At 47.4% G+C, this 12,485-nt stretch overlaps 1 protein-coding gene across 1 annotated transcript in view; it reads right to left on the reverse strand.

Moving 5' to 3' along the window:
• The window catches only part of ZNF704 (zinc finger protein 704), a gene marked incomplete at its 5' end in the record, with an annotated part of 253,036 nt that overhangs the window by 59,773 nt on the left and 180,778 nt on the right, over positions 1-12,485 (reverse strand). The window lies entirely within an intron of this gene.

Here is a 12,485-nt window from a genome sequence, read left to right on the forward strand (position 1 = left end):
AGAGTGATCCGCTGGTGTGAGAAGGGGAGAGTGGTGCTGAGCTGGTCATGTGGGGTCTTTTAGCTGGGGGAGGTGCTTTGATTTTATTCCAGGTGGAACAGGAAGTGACTAGCAGGCTTGAAACAGGTCTACTGATGTAAAATAATTGATATTTAAAAAATCATGACCTGAGCTGCTATATGGAGAATGAGTTCTAAGAAAGGTAGCATAGAAGCAGGGAGGCTATTTGGGACATAATTGCTAGGAATCCAGACAGGGGGCAAGAGTCTCGTGGACTGGGGCAGGGGCAGCAGCAAGTTGCCTCGGAGGACTGACCACTGCACTGGGTGTGGGGGGTGAGCAGAAGGGAACGTGCCCAGGTGTCTGGCTTGAGCATTAACTGGACCTATTCACGGCGGTGGAGAGGGTGGGAGCAAATGCAATGAGGGGTGTTGAAACTCCAGTGCTGGCTTTTCCACAGTCTACGAGAAGGCTAGGGCAGAGGGTAGTTGCTATGCTGTTAATGTGAAGAGCCACTGAGACGAAGAGGTTACTCTGGTTCATTAATTTTGGTCAGCTAACCCTGAATAAAGGTTCATCAGATAATGATCATTGTGAACTGAAGCCGGCTTGTTTAAATTCATTTCAATAATGAAGTTAGCACTGAGAGGCAAAAATGTGTGCATTAATAGAACCCTGACATCAGATAAATTGTACCGCCTCCTCAGAGATGAATATTTTATTTCAAATGAGGGAACAGTTGAAGGAGCACAGGAAAGGATTAATAAGTCACATTGATAAAGGCATTGACACTTTGACAAAGGTGGTTTTCATCCACAGGTATGCTGTATAGTTTGTAAAAGCAATGAACTCGAGAGAGAAACTTTATAGCATCACTTCAAAGCAACAAAGGGAAAAAAAGATTCCTGACTTAGAGAAAAGTCAAATAGTTCCCAGTTAAGGCAGGTTGGGGAACTGCTCAATCAATTTCACCATGAAATTATCAAAATTATTACAATTTGGCTCTCTGATGTTCACCATAGTGCTGAATTACTAAGCAAAGCTTACTCTTTCAATCTAAGGTACCAAAAGATGGGAATGTTTGAAATTTTCTTCTGTAGTTCTTCTCAAAGTACCTTATGCTCTCTCTTGGCAAATTGATCCATCAAAGACAAATTACTCGGTTCAGAGAAAAGTACTTCTAGAAAGCAAGCTTGAGAGCACACAATGAAATTCACTGCACAGAAACTTTCAAGACAGTTTCATACGCTTAGGGAAGAAACTACTCACTCATTTGGCATACCATTAAGAGATTTTACAGTATCTACAATTTATAAGATCCTCACACTTGGGAGTAAAGGTGATCCTATTTTTTTTTCCCAGAAATGAGACCTCCTGAAACAGCACCAGGGAAAGAATGTAAAACATCTTAAAGTAACTTTGAGTGTTTTATGTCTCAGTCTTCCCATGTAGTCATGGCCACAGAGGGAAGGGGTTACTTGGGGGCGGTGAAGGAGAAAAGCTTGCTCTAGTTACATATAAATAGATGGTGGGGCTCCTTCCACAGACAGAGCTCAGCTGTCAGGATCACTCCATGCCAGCAGGGGGCGCACCTGAGCAGGCCATGCTGCCATCTCTTCCAAGACTGAATTATGGGAGCTGCTTATCTCTCTTTCCAACTATCAGTCTTCTCTTTTTCTTTTGTTAACAAAAGGTTTAAGAACATGGAAAAGAGTTCCATGAGCCAGGCACAGGGAAATGGCATGACTTTGTAGGGAGAAGGTCCCCTTGCCACTTGCTCCCATCCCTAAAGAGACCTGTTACACAGTCATGGTTTTTTTGCTTGATCTCTTGGTTTCAGGGACCTTCGTTTTTCTTTCCTCAATCTGCTCTGTGGCTTTTTTGATTTTTCACATCTAACATACACATTTATGTTTTATAGGTCTCATTGATAATTAACACAAACGCTGATTTGTGTGTTAAGTATGAAGATCAATAGAGCATGTATCATTATAAAACATGCATTTATTTTGCATTTCCAAAAGCTGACATTTCAAAATAATTATTGAGTATCATAAAGCACATTTCTGATGAGTAAAAAGAGGAACAAATATTAGTATAATCAGGGTGTTTCTGTATTTGGATTACCTTTAAGTTTCCCATCAGTACTGGAAGTTACTAAAAACAACAATTAAAAAAAATCAAAAGAATACATAGCTAATGATTCAGTTAACCTATATTTCTCGGGAAGCATTGTTATCATGCTACATGAAACATTACCAGATGATATGGCCTTGTGCTGGGTTGTGTTTTTGTTTTTATCTTTGTTTAATTTCTTTTGGTACAGTACTATCTAATTACTGATTAATTGGTGCTGTAAATTCAAATCCTTATAATTAAACACGAAGAGATGATATACAAAGTAGAATCTGTAACACTTTGAGAAAATTGCTACAAAGGCCCTCTGGTAGATTTAGAGTTGTTGAGGCAGGGGGAGAAAACATTATCAGTAATACTAAATATTCTCTCCTAGTTTGAAACTGAGCTTGAGTCTACTGTAGAAAACCTTATTACACGTATGTTTACAAAAGGCTTTTCAAGTTTTCTTTTCTCTCAAACTTAGTTGAGTATTAGAAGACTTAATAATACTTAGAATTATTTTTTTTAAATAGTAATATTCATCGTTACTCTATATGTCAGTGGTCTTGAACCTTTTTGGCACCAGGGGCCAGTTTCGTGGAAGACAATGTTTCCACAGCCTAGGGATGTGGGGGATGTTTCAGGATGGTTCTCACAAGGAACGAGCAATGTAGACCCCTTGCATGTGTGGTTCACAGTAGGGTTCAAGCTCCTTCAGTTCAGTTCACTTCAGTCGCTCAGTTGTGTCCAACTCTTTGTGACCCCATGGACTGCAACATCCCAGGCCTCCCTGTTCCTCACCAACTCCCGGAGCTTACTCAAACTCATGTCCATTGAGTCGGTGATGCCATCCAACCGTCTCATCCTCTGCCATCCCCTTCTCCTCCTGCCTTCAATCTTTCCCAGCATCAGGGTCTTTTCAAATGAGTCAATTCTTCACATCAGGCAACCAAAGTATTGGAGTTTCAGCTTCAACATCCTTCCAATGAATATTCAGGACTGATTTCCTTTAGGATGGACTGGTTGGATCTCCTAGCTGTCCGAGGGACTCTGAGAGTCTAATGCTACCACTGCTCTGACAGGAGGCGGAGCTCGGGCGGTAAAGCAAGCAATGGGGAGTGGCTGTAAACACAGATGAAGTTTGATCACGCGCTCGCCACTTACCTCCTGTGCGTGGCCCGGCTCCTAGTGGGCCATGGATTGATACCATGGCCCTGGAGGTTGAGGACCCCTGCTCTGTGTGATCTGTCATTCAGGTTGATCTGGCTTCGAGGACTGAACAGGATTTCAAGAGGGGAGAATCACATTTCAGGCAAGGGATTAGGCAAGTCCTTGCCTTGTAATCTGCTTAGGAGTCCTATTAGAAGGATGGGAGATGAGGACAGAGAGCCTGGGCCAGTTCACGGGGCCTCACGTGCCAGGCTGAGTGGTTTGTCATATCCTTGTAAGCAGAGGGAAGTCATTGAACCCTCTTGAACCTGGGGGAGAGACAGATGATCAATCTGTATTTTAGAAATAGGTCAAAGTGGAACATGTAATGGAAAGGAAAGAAGCTAAAAGCAGGTTGTTTAGCTACTTGTAGTTAAGCCAAAATTCAAACCCCAAGTAATAGACTAAGAGATGACTATTCCTCAATGAACAGATAGTATTTACTCTTTGAGTACAGACTCCCTGTATATCTGCTAAGGAGGTGTCTTGGGCCTCTCTGGGAGAGGCAGTAAAGGTAATGGTTAAGAGCACAGGCTCTGGAACGAATTAGATCAGTTCAGTTCAGTTCAGTTCAGTCGCTCAGTTGTGTCTGACTCTTTGTGACCCCATGAATCGCAGCACGCCAGGCCTCCCTGTCCATCACCAACTCCCGGAGTTCACTCAGACTCACGTCCATCGAGTCCGTGATGCCATCCAGCCATCGCATCCTCGGTCGTCCCCTTCTCCTCCTGCCCCAATCCCTCCCAGCATCAGAGTCTTTTCCAATGAGTCAACTCTTTGCATGAGGTGGCCAAAGTACTGGAGTTTCAGCTTTAGCATCATTCCTTCTAAAGAAATCCCAGGGCTGATCTCCTTCAGAATGGACTGGTTGGATCTCCTTGCAGTCCAAGGGACTCTCAAGAGTCTTCTCCAACACCACAGTTCAAAAGCATCAATTCTTCGGCGCTCAGCCTTCTTCACAGTCCAACTCTCACGAATTAGATCATGTGGCTTCAAATCCACTCTGCCATTACTAGCTGTGTGACCTTGGGTAAATTACTAACATCTCGGAGTCTCTGTTTCTTTATTAGAAAAAGGAAGACAAAAAATAGATCTGTTAAGGGGCTTCCTTGCTGATCCAGTGGTAAAGAATCTGCCCGCCAACGCAGGAGACACAGGTTAGATCGCTGATCTGGGAAGATCCCACATGCCACGGATCCACTAAGCCTGTGTGCCACCACCACTGAGCCTGCTCTCTAGAGCCCGGGAGCCACAGCTGCTACATCCATGCCCCTAGACCCTGTGCTCTGCAACAAGAGAGGCCACCACAAGGAGCAGCCCCTGCACTGCAAAGAGAGGAGCCCTGTTCACCGCCACTAGGGAAAAGCCCGCACACACCAACGAAGACTCAGCACGGCCGAAAATAAATGAAGTTTTTAAAAAAATAGATCTGTTGAGAAGATTAAATGAGAAAATGTACACGAGTACCAACATACAGCCTCACTAGAGTCAGGGTTTCATGGGTGTTAGCCATTATTAACCTTCAAGTTCATGAACACGCTCATAGCACATAACCCCCATGAAAGAGGAAAGCGTTAGGTTTCTTCACTTGCTCTTCTTATTCAGCACCAGCATTAGCAGTTGTTGCTTTTCTTTTTGGGTGTGTGTGTGTGTGTGTGTGGTGGTGATGGTATTATTTTTCATAAAGACACAGTTGTAACTTCACAAGAGGTCCTCTGAAGGGGGTGGCAGCTGTGTAGCAAGGAGCAGCTGCTGGGCTCCTCACTACTGCCACACGCTGGCGCCTGGGCAAGCATGTGGCTCACGATATCATGACTCTTGAGGTGCCCCCACAAGCAGCCAAAGCCTGCAGTGACCATTTGGATTTGATTTCTGCTCTCAGCCCTCACTGCTGCACTACTAGCTATGTGCTCAGGGCTCTTTTCAGTTCAGTTCAGTCGCTCAGTCGTGTCTGACTCTTTGCGACCCCATGGACTACAGCACGCCAGGCCTCCCTGTCCATCACCAACTCCCGGAGTCTACCCAAACTCAAGTCCATGGAGTCAGTGATGCCATCCAACAGTCTCATCCTCTGCCATCCCCTTCTCCTCCCGCCTTCAATCTTTCCCAGCATCAGGGTCTTTTCAAATGAGTCAGTTCTTCACATCAGGTGGCCAAAAGGGCTCTTTTAGTTCCTGGAAATACAGTTTCGAGAAAACTCGGCAAAGACTCTGCCCTCCTGAGCTGTGCTCTGTTGGAGAATCAGAGCTTCATCAGACACATGGATAAACATAAACTTAGCTTCCCAGGTGGCTCAGGGGTAAAGAATATGCCTGTCATTGCAGGAGACCTGGGTTTGATCCCTGGGTGTGGAGGATCCCCTGGAGAAGGAAATGGCAACCCACTCCCCGTGTTTTTGCCTGGAAAATCCCACAGACAGAGGAGCCTGGTGATCTACAGTCCACGGGGTCACAAGAGTCAGACACGACTCAGTGACTAAACCACCGCCCACAGATGTGACAAATGCCAGGTAGGAGTGTCTGGACTGGGGGCTTCTGGCTAAGGGGAGAGCTCCCAGCTCAGGACTGGAAGGGGGCACTGGCCATGGCCTCTCTGAGGGTGTGGACGAGCCCAGGGCCGGGCAGTGCAGGAGCACAGGCCAGGCTGCCTTCAGAAGCAAGGCTGAGGGCCGTGGGGAGGGCCAGCTGGGTCTGGCAGCCCTCCCTTGGGGAGGGGCAGCTGGGCTGGGCCTGCGGAGCTCTCTAAGGCTCTTATCTTAAAGGCCTGGGAAGCACTGAGGTGTTTCCAGCAGGGTCGGGTGGGGAGAGGTCAGGTCAAGTTGAGCTGATGCTATCAGATTTACTTTTCAAAAAGCTCACCCTGGCCGCCGTGTGGAAAATGAGTTTCTGGGGTTTGACAACTGATCTTTTATCTGAGGAACTGATTGCCTGGTGACTGTGGCAGCAGGTTGCGGGATGACAGCACCTGTGACACGAAGAAGCAGGCAGGGGGTGTGTGCGGCATCGGTGGACGCGGCCCCAGGCCGGGGTCTCCTGCACGGGTGGGTGTGGCTGGCCGGCCCTGAGTGCTTGGCCCTGGCCTGCGCCAACAAGCCCGGCTATTGTTCATGCTTCAAGAAGCGTTTTTCTTCTTTTGAAACACGTCATGCCTGAATGCCATCTGCTCGGAGGGTGTGTACAAACACGGTCTCCCCTGGCTAACCCACCAGCTAACAGAAAAGTGTTTTACACCCCAGAGAGCCATAAAAGGCATTTATCTGCAATTAAAATGCTGTAGTAAGAAAACGGAAATAAAAATGAATACCACATCCCTTAGACTAGAACTAATCTAGTTCCTTAGCAACCACTGAAATCTGCTGTCTAGACCGAGTTCAATTACTTTTAAAACTTGTGGTAATCTTCAGACCAGGAATAAAGTCTGAAAATAAACTCTCTCCCACTAGAACGGGCACAGTGACATCTCCAATCCTGGAATTCTGGGAGAGCTTTCCCTGAGAGTTTGGAAAACTGGACTCAGTCACTGTTAAATGCGATTAAAAAGCACAAAAACTTCATTTTCTTTCTAGAGGGATCTTGTAGCAAAAGTGGTCCTTTTCCCTCCAGTTTCATTTTAGCTGTTGTTTCCTTCGAGACCACAAGGAAGATGAGAGAAGCTGCCCATTTTATTACGGTGTCCAGTGGCCTTGATCAAACAAGATGGGAAAATGAGAGCAAACACATCATAATACGTGAGGCAACACAGGTCAGTACTTCTGAAACTACCTGTGGGGAAGGATAATTTTTAAGAAATTTCTAATCAGTCATGGATCAATACTTCTGTCAAATACAAGGGGGAAAATGACCCATGGAATATATGCATGCTAAGTCATTTCAGTCGTGTTTGATTTTTGTCGACCACATGGACTGTAGGCTGCCTGGCTCCTGTCCATGGGGATTCTCCAGGCAAGAATACTGGAGTGGGTTGCAGTGCCCTCCTCCAGGGGATCTTCCCAACCCAGGAGTTGAACCCGTGTTTCTTATGTCTCCTGCATTGGCAGATGGGTTCTTTACTACTAGCGCCAGTGGAAGGTGTGGTCATGTCAAACTGCTATGCAAGTTTCTAAACTGCTGCTTCCTCTCAATTTCTGTGCCCAGCTCACTGTGGGCTGATGACAGGCTGCAGACTGGCACTGGTCCACGGAGTGCCCATGAGTACATGGCACTAGGCAACTGCTTTGATGTCCATTTCACTTTGCCTGAAAAGTCAACAGTCAGTCCCCTCCCTCTTTCTCCCACTTGCCGCTCTGCTCCCCTTGGGTCCTCCCACCACCCTTGTCACTCTGCACCTTGGGGCCCACGTTCCATCATCAGTAATCCTTTACCCTCTCCCCTCTACTGTATCTGGGCTTTCCTCTGAGGTTAATCTTCTCTGTTAGAGTTTCCTGTCAGTCTCACTGAGGTCAGGCAGGGATGCCCACCTTTGACTTGCCTCATAGGAGACCATCCTCCTTCGCCCTCATGCAGAAACTCTTGGGCTTCTGAGGCTCAGCTGTGCACTTACCTGACTCTCTCCTTTCTGTCTCAGCCATCATCAGCCTTTCTAACAGCACCTCTCTACCCAGTCATCTAATGTTTTGGCAAATACATTATAGCCATTATTTTTAAAATAATTTATAATTATAGCTATGATCCTAGGAGACTGATTGAAAGCATCCAATAACCTAACTTCTGTGCCCCTAGCCCCCCAATATTCAGCCTAGTGCTGAACTTAAGGAAAGACCCTGCAGCAAAGTAGACTGAGGGTTAATTCCCAGCAACTCCATTTACTAGATGAGTGATTTTAGGCAAATCTTGTAGCTTTATGCAGCTTCATTCCTCTTGCATAAACTGGGAATAATAATAATACTGACCTCACAGGGCTTTGGAAGAATTAAATGATTTATGTAAACTACCTGACCTATACTATGCATGTCTGTGAGCATACATAGTTATGTCTGACTCTTTGTGGCCCCATGGACTGCAGCAGGCAAGGCTTCCCTGTCCATCACCAACTTCTGGAGCTTGCTCAAACTCATGTCCATCAGTTGGTGATGCCATCCAACCATCTTATCCTCTGTTGTCCCCTTCCATCAAACCATCTCATCCTCTGTCGTCTTCTTCTCCTCCTGCCTTCAATCTTTCCCAGCATCAGGGTCTTTTCCAATGAGTCAGTTCTTCACATCAGGTGGTTAAAGTACTGGAGCTTCAGCTCCAGTATCAGTCCTTCCAGTGAATATTCAGGACTGATTTCCTTTAGGATTGACAGTCCATGTTGCTGCAAATGGCAAAATTTATTCTTTTTTATGGTTGAGTATATTCCATTCTGGGCTTCCCTGGTGGCTCAGATGGTAAAGTACCTGTAGCTTAGACGGTAAAGAATCTGCCTGCAATGCAGGAGACCTGGGTCAGGAAGATTCCCTGGAGAGGGGAAAGGGAACCCACTCCAGTATTCTTGCCTAGAGAATCCCATGGAGAGAGGAGCCTGGTGGGCTACAGTCCATGGGGTGGCAAAGAGTGAGTGACCAACACTACTCCTGTTATATTCCACTGTATATATAGAAGATATACTATATCTTCTTCATCCATTCATCTGTTGATGGACACTTAGGTTGCTTCCAGGTCTTGGCTATTGGGAATAGTGCTACTATGAACATAGAGTTTCATGTATCTTTTTGAATTATGGTTTTTGGTAAACAGCAGATACTCTAACTTCCTATATTTTATAGTAAATTAAGGCCACCAGGCATGAATTCTCGCATTTTGCCTCTTTACCTCCTTTCTTCGGCATCACAAGTAGGTTCAAAGTGTTGCTTTTCCTGCTTGAAGCCATGCCTCCATCTGGCCCGTTGTCATCCTCCTCCAAGAGCCTGCTCCTTCTTCTGTGCCCACTAGCTTCTCTCTCCGTCCACTAACATGCTTAAGGGTTTCTTCCCACAGCACTCAGCATCACGAGGCAGGAATGAATGGGGTAGAATAGGAATGAGGACAGGGCTTGGAGATCACAAGGGACAAGAAACTCTCAAGCAGGGACAGGCTTATAGCATCAAAGGCAGTGGAGACCAAGCCCATCAGGACCAATGGAACTAGCAGCCAGGAAACAGAAGAAACTAGTAGGAATGGAAGTGGGATTGCTGTGGGTTTAGGAGTGAATGGTTACTAGGAGGTGAGAAATTCAAGGCAGGGATCATAAACGACTTTGGAAAGAAGCTTGGCCATGAAGGCAAGAAGGCTGCTGTTCCTGGAAGAAGTTAGAAGGTACTTGTTTGTCTTCAGATGGATGGGCTCTGTGCTCAGTCACTTCAGTCGTGTCCGACTCTTTGTGACCTTGTGGACTGTAGCCCGACAGGCTCCTCTGTCCATGGGATTCTCCAGGCAAGAATCCTGGAGTGGGTTGCCATGCCATCCTCCAAGGGATCTTCCTGACTGGGGGATCCAACTCTTGTCTGCCTGTGTCTCCTGCATCGGAGGTAGATTTTTACCCCCTGAGCCACCTGGGAAGCCCAAATGAGAGTCTAGTGCATTTAAATGCTGATAAGAAAGGGCCAGTAGCATGGAGAGGTTGGAGATCCAGGAGAGAAGGGATAATAAATGGACAAGATCTTTACTAAGGCTGCATAGAGTGGGGTCCCCAGTTCAAGTGGAATTCACTTTATACACAGGCAGGAGCATCGTCTCTATAACGAGCGAGCAGGACACTGGTGGCCTGGGCGCAGGCACATGTGTAGTGTGGGCTCGGGGGCTTGATGATGTGTCTTTATGGAGGTTTTTTGCTTTAATTCTTTCCTCAGAAGCAGACATGTTTCTCCATGGGGAGTGGGGGAGGGGGCCCTGGAGGGCTGAAGGTTTGACATCACAGTTATGAATAAGGAGAGAGAAATCTGAACAGGACCCCACAAGACAGTCATCAAGAACAGCTCTGCTGAAAGGCGGGGATAGGGGCTTTAAGAGCTGCAGCAAGAGGGTAGGGGGGCAGCTGCTGGATTTTCCTGGGGCGTGGGGGGTTCGATGAAGAGGTGTGCAGAGAGGGCCGTGGGATCTTGGTTTAGGAAATGAGTGAAGGCTGAGAGGCTGAAAGATGGGGGAGTGAATGGAGAGAAACCAGAGATCTTAATGAGATCTAAATACAACCGCGGTGGGAGCAACAGAGAGGAAGGGCTGAAAGAACTGGAGGTCATGAGCAGGCATGGAGTACTGGAGATGGAGATTCTAGAGAGAGAGAGGAATCGTGGGAGACAGCAGGGCCAGGGCGTAGCCGCAGAAGAAGTGCAGAGGCGGAGGAGGGATGAAGTCACTGCATCATGAACGGTGAGGCTGCCTATATAATGGTCGCTCATGTCACCCAGGAGAGGAAAGCTGCGAGCAAGTGATGCAAGCCTTTAGAAAAGGATGAGTGACTAGGATGTCAGGAGAGTCAAGCCAGGGGAGAGGCGGAGGGGCCTCAAGCAGCAGGAGGTTTATGCGGGAGTACAGGAGCTGACAGCTTGTTAACAGCCATGGGGACTGGGAGACATTCCTTCCTGTGAGGTTCCCCACCGCTTTCGGGATGAGATTCACACTCCTGTGCACGAAGCACAGGCAGGAGACACATGGTCCTCTCTAGAGGGGTCGCTGCATCTCGCCCCCATTTCAGCTCAGGTGCTCCGCAGGGCTTCCCTTGTGGCTCAGCTGGTAAAGAATCTGCCTGCAATGCGGGAGACCCCAGTTCAATTCATGGGTTGGGAAGATCCCTTGGAGAAGGGAAAGGCTACCTGCTCCAGTATTCTGGCCTGGAGAATTCCAGGGACTGTATAGTCCATGGGGTCGCAAAGAGTCGGACACGACTGAGCCACTTTCACATTCATTTTCCACAGGGCAGCTCCCCAGTGGTGGCCACACCATCTTCTCCGTTCCTCTGCTTTGGGAGCAGGCTTCCTCCGGGTTCCCCCCCGCCCCACCTGTCTCACCCTTGCACCGTCAGCTCAGTCCCACTCGCTGGAGGCCTGTGGACCCTCGCCCGGCCAGCCAGCTGCCCCAGTTCCTGTGCTGCGTGGTCAGGTGCTCGCTCCCCTTCGCCCCGGACATCACAACTGTCTGACATCTATTGCCAACATGGAGCACAAAACCTGGCTTAAGGTCAACTCTTCGTAAAGAGTTTTGGGAGGAATCAGTGTCAAGTAGAGGCGGTGGGCAGTGGCCAATGGGTGGTGAAGAGCAACACAGCAAGCCCAGCTGAAGATCTTGTGCCCTTTTCTTCTGCTCATTAGACCTGGTAATTCATTCAGTTCCTCAAGTGGAAAACAATTTCTCAAAAATTCAGCTATTAAATAAATCATTCACATGAATATTTTTTTTTACTGGCTCCAAAGAGTGCTGGCCTATCTCTGCAGAATTGACATGGTTCCGGTGTCTAGGCTCCTGCTCTGTATTCACCAAGGCCCGCAGACCCATCAGCGAACTCTGGGATGGCAGCAATAACATTATTAAATAATAAGTTCCAATTCCCCTGAAAACAACTCTGTGTGATGAGCTAGACTTCTGCATGTGAGCAGGCTGCTGAGTGTAGCTCCGGGAAGCATCGAGAACACCCCCGATGGCCTTTTTGCTGTGTAGGTTTGCGCTTTTGATTGCAGTCAGTGTGTTCTCCTGGAGCCATGAGGCTAGGCTGAAATCCACACAGTTTTCTCTGCACACAAAGCCTTCTACAAACGTGGAAGTGCCCTTCTGGGATGGCCTTTTAGGCAGCAGATGATAGAAGACCAGACAGGACATGTCAAATCCTCTCTTGTGACAATGTATGTGTGTGTGTGTGTATCTGTGTATCTTCATGCCTGTGTCTTTCTGGGTTGATGTCCTTTGTGGGTCTATGTGTGAAAGCCTTTCTGTGTATTGGTGAATTTGTGCGTGTGTGTCCTGTGTCTGAGTGGGTTGATGTCCTGAGTATGTATGTCTGTGTGTGTGTGTCTGTGTGTCTGTGAGTGTGTACATGTCCTGTGTATCCTCATGTCTGAGTCTGTGTGGGCTGCTATCCTGTGTGGGTCTGTGTGTGAAAGCCCTTCTGTGTAGCTGTGAATGTGTGAGTGTGTGTCTTGTGTGTATGTATGTGACTTCGTGACCATGTCTCTCTAGGTTGATGTCCTTTGTGGGTCTGTGTGGGTCTCTCTG

The sequence above is a fragment of the Oryx dammah genome, unplaced genomic scaffold (assembly GCF_014754425.2).
Source record: "Oryx dammah isolate SB20612 unplaced genomic scaffold, SCBI_Odam_1.1 HiC_scaffold_19, whole genome shotgun sequence".
Classification (NCBI taxonomy): domain Eukaryota; kingdom Metazoa; phylum Chordata; class Mammalia; order Artiodactyla; family Bovidae; genus Oryx; species Oryx dammah.